The following is a 9420-nucleotide window of genomic DNA, read 5'->3' as shown; positions in this document are numbered from 1 at the left end:
ATAATGTAGTACAAATATGTATATATACATATTATATATACAAATATATATACCAGTATATACTGAAAAAAAAAAAAATGGAAAAACCTGACTACTTGAGAGTTTTCATAGTCATCTAGGGTCTGATAAAAGTTCGTGGAAAGAAATCCTTGTCTAAACATGAAGTAATTGTCATAAGAAAAGTTGGAAATACAGAGACTAACAAAAAAGACCTTGGCTTAACCAAGACTTGTTAGAAAAAGGGAAAAATGCAATCAAACTGCTCAAGGCGATACACCCACGTTACACCTTGGAAGAACACCCGACTCGGAACACCTTGGGTCCTTGAACTTTGGAGAGCAAATAGTAAAATCTCGGTTTCACAAGCAGAGGTATAACGTCATCGAGTGTGTGTGTGTGTGTTTTTTTTTTTTTTTTTTTTTTTTTGAAACCGAGCGGAAGCCATCTTTTCCGACAAAGGATGCCTTGAAATGTTTGCGTGAGTGATACTTAATAGGATGACTAAACCCACAAACACTATCAGGCTCCCCCCCCAAAAAAAAAAAAACCCCCCCCCAAAAAAAAAAAAAATTTAAATATAAAAAAAATTAATAGTATTTAGAAATGGGTCGTAATTACAGTACATTGCCTTTGTTAGCTGTCATTCAGGAAATGTGTAACGGTTGAGTCTGAGATGCCTTGGTGTAAAAAAAAATAAAAGTAAGTATTGGCTTTCGCAGCTGAAAAAGGACCCGGGGATTCCCACATCGGGTTCAGGGCGACCGTAACCAGCTCCTTCCAGAAGTAAAAGACCTGTACATATTCCCTTTTCCTAGTTTAAAAAAAAAAAGATGAGACGAGATGAAGATAACAGAATTACGTGATCCCCGACGTCCCGTACGAAGGAGGAGGTACTTGCACAAGCACAGATCCTGAAACTTGGCACAATTCGTGAATTCTGTATCTGACGCCAGTGATCGTTATATCGCAGAACACGCTATCGTGCCTGTTTTATAACCCCGTTTCATTCCGTATAACGTTTCCCGTAATTATGCTGAGTCCCGTAATCTCGTAAAGGAACATTCATATCAAATGATCAGCTGTTTTATTAATATCTAAAGAAAATAATTTATTCTTGAAACAATGTCTTTATAACCAGTTCCTCTCTTATTTTTTTTTAACGCGATGATACATTCGCTAGAATTTTCTCCTTAACGTGGATGCATCTATTTTGAAATCGCATCACTCATCTCGAAAAAGTCCTCTCCTTGACGTTATCTGTATTTTCCAGTGATATCCGTTTGTTTACGCCCAAGGTATATACACCTTGTTTACGGTTTAACCGACAGATGACAAAACATCACAACAACAGGTATACCTTCTGACAGGATGCGGAAATCCGGCTCGTGTCTGCTGACAGCCCCCAGGTGATAGGGGTATCCTTTATATATTTATCAATTGTAAGTAGATTTACTAAACGTAAAGGAATGTTTTTATTTATTTTATTATCTGCAGGTGAAAGCATAACCACCAATCGTCTAGTGGACGTTAAATTCAGTTCCAATCCTTTCGTCCTTAAGTGACGAAGACAGATATAACATTATGCCTCAAGATGTTTCGTTGTATAACAAGTAGGAATTCCGGTTGTGGTACTTCGCAACACCAACACAAGAGGGAGTTTTCCTGTTGGGGTTCTTTGCTCTTTCGGGTTTTCCCATTATCTATTAAATAAATGCTTCCTGATTCATTATTTTTTCAGTCACTGACGTCTTTAGCTTCTTAGACAGACGCACAAAGAGAAGAACGGTTGCAATATAGCCATTTCGTTATGTTCTGTTTTCTTTTGTTTTCCATTTGTTAATAAATTCATTAAACAGACTATATATATATATATATATATATATATATATATATATATATATATATATATATATATATATATATATATCAGAGCTTTTGTATCTTTTTGTAGACATTGCTTAGAACACGAGAGGGAAATGCACCATAGCAGAAAGAGATATATGAGTTTGAACATCTCTGATATACCGTGTCTCCTCGCTGTTAAGATATATCGTAAGAGTTTCAAATTCTCTACCTACTTTATTATATAAATATATATATGATATATATGATATATATATATATATATATATATATATATATATATATATATATACATACATATATGATGTATATATAAATATAAGTATATGGATATAATCAAAGACATATACCGAGGAAACGAGAATTAATTTTACTGTCCTGTATCTTTAGCGGACAACTAGCTTGACTTATTTACGATTCTCTAACACGGTTTAAGTGATGGACAATTATAGTCCACAGCAACTTGTTCTAAACAAGTTTTTTAGAGAAAGCATACTATTAAAAGCGACCAAATCTCACGACCAAGCGGTCATATTGGGCGCGAAGTTAACGTCTGTATAAACGTTTTGCCTTTTAATCTAGGGACTTTCCCTAAAAGCCAAGCATAGATTTTTGCTTTGGTTTAAAATCCACTTCATTTTTTCCCCCAGACCAATTTTTTTCCCTAGCTTTCCCTCTGCAGGTGTGAGCCACGAGAACGCTCGGGTCAACTTTTAGTCAAAGGAACAAACTTACTATAAGGATATTTCTGCAGACTTCAGTTCCCTTTTGTCCAACAGGTACAGAAATGCGAGCAGGAAATACTATGGAATTCATTTTATGTCATTTAGATAAAACCTTTTTTTTCTTTTTTTTCTGGCCAACTTGTACTATTTCAATTCGTTAATATCCTTAGCGAGGTACCCCCGAAAAAAATACCCACTACTAAGGGAACAATGTCACAGAGCCTCTTGCGGGGGGCGAATACCCCTTTGACGTAACAGATTCAGAGGCACCGTTGATCCAGATAATAGAGGATTTTTAAGGGTGGTTTAAAGATCCTTTCTTTAAAAGATCCTTTCTCTCATTTTCAATGGAGATGGAGGTTCTCGTCTTGGAGAATTGGGCTTCAGTTTGCAGAGGAATTCCATAGCAACAAGGCGTGATCCGACCTCCAGCTTACTCGGGGGCGCGTGCTAAAATCTCCGGTCAAATTGCTCGTTGTTTCACAAAAGAAAATTAAAATAAATACGCTATGTTTTATTAGAAATAATTGTTCTGTATTGTTTAACATGCGCATTACTTATTTTTTACACTTTGATTCTAATAAATAAATCATAAATATCGCATCCTAAAACCCCTTTCTTTAACTCAACATAAAACACCTTTTTCAGACCTTTTTAGGCTTTTCCATAGGGCTTTCCTACCCCCTCAACACGAACAAGAACAACAAGAACAACAACAACAACAACAACAACAACAGAGTAGTTTGTAGACTTACTCTCCGAGTAAGCAGAAAATATAAAGTTACTGAAAGGAGTAAGTTTTTTTTTTTGTGTGTGTGTGTGGAAGGCGGGATGGGATAGGAGGGCTGCTGCTCTTACGAGCAAGAGCCTGTGCTGGAAAAGGTAGGTTTAATCAAAACAAAGAAGTGATGCATAGTTTATGGAATGAAGAAAATAATTTGTTCTGCGCTTTATTCGTGTTTTTTTTTCTTTTTTTAAATATGAAGGCTGCTATAGCTGTTATAAGCAGTTTTACCATTGTCTCCAATTGAACAAATCCGGAATCATTCGGAATTCCTATAGAATTATTGACGATATTTCAAAAAGAAAAATTCCATTACGATTAAGCATTTCAAGAAGGCTTTCCCCACCTTTTATTTCTTTTTGTCTATTCTCTACGTCATCGTATTTTCGTCACTGGTTATTCAATCATTAATCTGATTGAGCTATTTCCGGTCCCTCGTGTTTTGCCCAACTTCGAACGCCTCACGTGTGTGTGTGTGTGTGTGTGTGTATTTGACTCACTGGTTTCATTCGCATCCTTCCTAAATATCATAAAAAAATCATCCTTCCTAAATATCATCTGAGGACAGACAAACACAACAGGAAAAATTTGATTTCCTGTCGTGAGTCAACGTTGGCTCGTGTTTTGCATCATCCATAACTGCCCCTAAGAAATAGACTGATAGCTGGCTTCCGTTTGACCATACACACACACACACACACAAAGAGACGAAGTAATCTATGACGCTTCTGGTCTTACGCAAGACCTCGGATATATTATTACTTATCAGGTGTCAGTGACCTTAACTTTTCTTCAGCTCGGTCGAAGGGTCATATTTGACCCGGGGGCATAAGGACAAGCGAACAGACTTATTTCTGGCATGTAGTCGTTTCCTGCTCGAGATTACAGTTTTTTTTTTTTTTTTTTTTTTTTTTTTATTTTTTTTTTTTTTTTTTTTTTTTTTTTTTTTTTTTACAGAGATTTGGTTTAAATTCTGTATAGAAGAACTCGCAGACCTTTTGATTTTATCATTCGTTTGACGGCATATTTTTTCTGATTGAGGACAATGTGAATCCAGCATTTGGTATTCTCCACGTAGTTGACGTCGCAAAATACGAGGTCGGGACAAGTATATGTGTGTATTATAAGCCCGAACACTAAAATGGTATATAGGATCCACTAAGCTTGTCTTGAAGCAAAGGTGTCACCTACTTAGAACTGCTCTGGCCGGGATTCATGGCCGCAAGTCATTATAGATCCTATGACTGATGTAAATAGAGATCTTAATTTTGGTATAGAGAAGGAACTGGATATCTATCAGTTCCCGTTAACCAGGTTCACAGAGGTTTTTTTTTTTTTACCAGACAGTGGTTGCCGCTGCAGAATTGTTCTGGGACTTTTCCCCCGAATGCGCATGCTCTCTCTCTCTCTCTCTCTCTCTCTCTCTCTCTCTCTCTCTCTCTCTCTCTCTCTAAAGAAAAAAGAAACGGCATGTAGACGCCCACCCGATCTCTTACGGTGTTGGGGCTTCATTTAGTCTACACACTCTACAGAATTAGTGACAGAGGTATTTGCTGTATTTGTACAAATGTGTGTATATATATATATAATATATATATATATATATATATATATATATGATATATATATATATATATATATATATATATATATAAATATATATATTTGTTTTAAATAAATAAAAAAAATTTTTATTGTTAGTTATATTGGTTCTCCCCGCCGCCGCCCCCACACCCCCCACACAAAAAGTATATTGGCGTTGGCTTTTCACACCCCAAAAATATTTCAGATTTTCGATTTCTCGTCTTGTGGGAAGGAGTCGATTGAAGGGTTGGGGGGGGGGATGTATGGGGAGGAGGAGGGGGGAGGTGAATTTTGGGTGGGAAGTAGGATGTTGGAGGAAGAATGTTTATAATGAAAATTCTGTGAATTCTTCTTCTTCTCTTTCCCTCTGTATTTGGGAGGCTTTGAAATCGACTCGAGAGAAGAGAGAGAGAGAGAGAGAGAGAGAGAGAGAGAGAGAGGAGAACCCTCACGTGAAGACTTATTTTTATTATATTTGATTTTTTTGTAAAGTATTAAAGTCTCGTCTATACAATTTTACCTTAATACTTTGTACGACAGGGATCATTTTTATTTTTTTCGTAAACGGGTATATATATACATACATATATATATATATATATATATAATTATATATATATTATATATATATTATATATAATATATATTTATTATATTAATACTAATATAAATTAATATATTAAAGATATAAAGAATATAATATATAAATTATATATATATTATTATGAATATATATATATTCTATATAATATATATATATATATATATATAAAATGTATATATATATATATATATATGTAAATGACGTCTTGGAAAATTGAACCCTGTTTTTTTTCATCGTACTACGTTGCAATTTTACGTTCACTAAATTTAAAAAAAATTTGAAGTTTTACTTATGCGTATTTTTTTTGGTCTGCAAACTGTGGGCTAAAAGAAACAATAGCTAAAGTGGGCATCATCCTTAGCCGTTGGTTCCACGGCTGAATAACCACTGGTTCCATGCAACGTAAAAGCACCTTACAAACAAACAAACAAACAAACATCCTTGACCTCCTTCAGACGAATCCTGCGTTGTATACAACACAATTGAGACCCAGAGTCTGCAACTGGATCCTTGCATCGCTCAGGCAAGTTGAAGAGCCGCAGATGTTCCCAGGTTTTCCAACTTTGAACAAATACGAATAACAAAAGAAATTTCCCCTTTCAACAGAAAGCTATAGACGTCAGAGTGGAGTTTCAATATATACGTAGGTTAAGAGATTTCCATTTTCCTTGTTTTATTATTATTATTATTATTATTATTATTATTATTATTATTATTATTATTATTATTATTATTATTATTATTATTATTATTATTATTATTATTATTATTGTTGTTGTTGTTGTTGTTGTTGTTGTGTTGTTGTTGGTTGTTGTTGTTGTTGTTGTTGTTGTTGTTGTTGTTGTTGTTGTTGTTGTAAGTAGGTTAGGAGATTTCAGTTTTCCTTGTTTTATTATTATTATTATTATTAGTATTATTTTAGGCAAACGCAGGTTAGGATATTTAAGTTTTATTATTATTATTATTATTATCATCATTATCATTATTATTATTATTATTATTATTATTGGTTGCAGGTCCACAATAATATTGCATGTGAAGTATAAAGTCTTTAATAGGTAATAAAAGCTTTCGAACCTTATACTAGGTTCATCTTCAGTCAAGTGAACATTATGACTTTAAAAATCCGTCGAAGTAAACTTCTGAACAGGACAATTCCACAATGACGAACGCAAATGGAGGAGGCGCTCAACAGCTCAACTAGGTAATTCCGTTGTTGATGTTCGAATTCCTGTTTGCTATTCTGCTGGAACGTCTTGTGGGCTGTGATGATGCTGCTTGGTGTTCCCTTGGCGGTGCGCTTGCAACATTGCCGGACGTCACGTCCCCCGTGCTGTAATCCGTCTGAGGGAGGAGAGCAGAAGAGGGGGCAGCAACAGGCAGAGGAAAAACAGAGCTTGTCTTGAAATTAAAATTTTTAACAAAGTTTTTAAGAATGTAAAAGTTGACTAATGGGTCTTCCCCAACAAACGACTTGTTACCATAAAAAGTTTCTCCCAAGTTTATGTCCAAACAAGAAACCAGAAAGCTCATTTTTAAGGTTTTTCCCGATGGCAAGGAAATCGTAAAAAAAAATGCAAGTGTAAAATTGAGTCTGCTGAAAAATTTGTTATATAATCAACCTTAAAACCAAAGATTGTCACCTTTTTCAAGCATCATTGCTACTGTTCACTATTCAGGGAAATGGGGAACAGAATCAGCTGTAACCTCGCTAGTTTTCTCACTGTAGTTTCCTCTTGCCATTTCGCTGGCTCTCCAAAGGTGACGCGAAGACTGGGGTCTGGATTGGCCGGAATTGCTTGAGGATTCATGAGGTATCCTCTCGTTATTACCGTCAATGTTACTTTTCACATTCGACCTTCTTGGTAACGCGACTATTTCCATACCAGATGCCTCGTTTCTGCAATCTCTTGATTCCCGATTTTGCAGAATTTTATCGCTGGATTTCGCGGTTCCAGGTGCGCTGACAGAGCTGGAAACCGAATGAATGAATAAATAAATACAACAAACCAAGGCCTGGTTTTATTTATTTATATACTAGCCACTCGGGGATCAATAAATTACCTCAGATTCTCCGCAAAATTTCTTCAGAAACCAACAACCACTTTGTCGATACAGTTATCTCGGTCATTCTTCGCAAATTTGGTTATATTTACGAACCTATTTTTTTTTGCTTGTCATACGTCATCCAGCTCGATTTTACTCGTCATATATCTCGCCATTTTTTAATATTCAAAGTACCGTAACTAACCTACAGCTATTTTGTGAATATGATGATTTTTTTAAAATCATCATATTCTTCTTTTTTTTTAATCATCATATTCTTCATTTACTCTTTGTCATTTGATTATTTTTGTTTTTTTAATTTTATTGCTTCCTACCTCGTATGTTTGACTGTATTGATGCCACTAATGTTCAAGCCATTTTATTGTTTTAATATCCAATGTTTTTTTATGATGACTCATGGTTTTTTATTCATTTACTCTTTGACATAACTGAACAATTTTTTTTTTATTTCTTCCTACCTCGTCTATTTGATTGTATTGATGCCACTAATTTTCAAGCCATTTTATCGTTTTAATATCCAGGTTTTTTTATGATGTTTTTCATGGTTTTTGAAAATGTGCATTTTTTTCTAATGGAAAAACTCCCTAAATCTGCTTGTTTTACTTTTTAAATGCGTATTATTTATTTATTTATTTATTTATTTATTTATTTATTTATTTATTTATTTATTTATTTATTTATTTATTTATTTATTTATTTATTTATTTATTTATTTGTTTGTTTGTTTGTTTGTTTGTTTGTTTGTTTGTTTGTTTGTTATTCAATGAGAAAATGCGTCTTAGAATCTCCTTGAGAGAGATCTTTTCATTAACGTCATCTCATGTCACAAGTTCCATTAGAATGACGACGCTCACATTTCCCAAACAGGGAAATGATTTCTGCTCGTTTGCGGTTCCTCATTGGAGGAAGATGACCTCTAATGATTCAGACATAATATTTAGGAGTTACAAGGAGTTACAAGGATTAGGATGTCTCGAAGACTTGTTAGTCCGTCATAAGAGGAGACATCGTGTGCTCTCTTATCTCTAGGAGCGGGTTTTACTGTTAATTCACAGTGTCCTCTTAATGATTTTGTCTAGATTTCTTTTAAACTTTTCCACACTGTTGCTGTTTACAACTTCTGGTGTTAGTTTACTCCACGTGTCACATATCTTGTATATAAAGATGTTCCCACAATAGGATGTGTTGTATCTCTTCAGTTTTTCTAGTTTCCGTTCCAATATTATTTCTTTTCTGGTTTTCGTTTTAACGTAAATAGGGTACTGTCCACTTTTGTTATGCCTTTCAGTATTTTCTGCTAAAGCAAAAACATCGATAGCCCCTGAACAGAATTAAAGAATTAATAGAGAGAGAGAGAGAGAGAGAGAGAGAGAGAGAGAGAGAGAAGTGGAAGGCAGTAAAGCCGTAAACGATAGTCTGGTCTGTTGCCTGACCACACTGGAGCCAGTTCTTTCCAGTGTTGGCAGGAAGAGTATATAGTTGGTAGGCGGTCTAGTCCCCCCAAGGGGCCTGGCAATTAAAAAAAGGGATTAATTTTGTGAATAGTTTTGTGTTGACGCCAGTATTGAAAACTGTTCATTTACATGGCAGCTACAGAGCATTAACTTCACAAGAGTATTCGTATCTTACAACTCTTCATTTTTCTTTCCCTTTTTTATCTATTTATTTTTAGCAGCGAACTACTTGGCCACCAATGCAATTAACTGCTGCTAAAAGCATTTTTTTCCCCTTCAAATGTTCATAGGCGTTTTTCGTTTTTTAATTTCTTTTTTAGCAGTGAGATACTTGGCAAC

Source organism: Macrobrachium nipponense, chromosome 10, assembly GCF_015104395.2.
Source record: "Macrobrachium nipponense isolate FS-2020 chromosome 10, ASM1510439v2, whole genome shotgun sequence".
NCBI classification, from domain to species: Eukaryota; Metazoa; Arthropoda; class Malacostraca; order Decapoda; family Palaemonidae; genus Macrobrachium; species Macrobrachium nipponense.
This window is presented reverse-complemented; position numbering follows the sequence as displayed.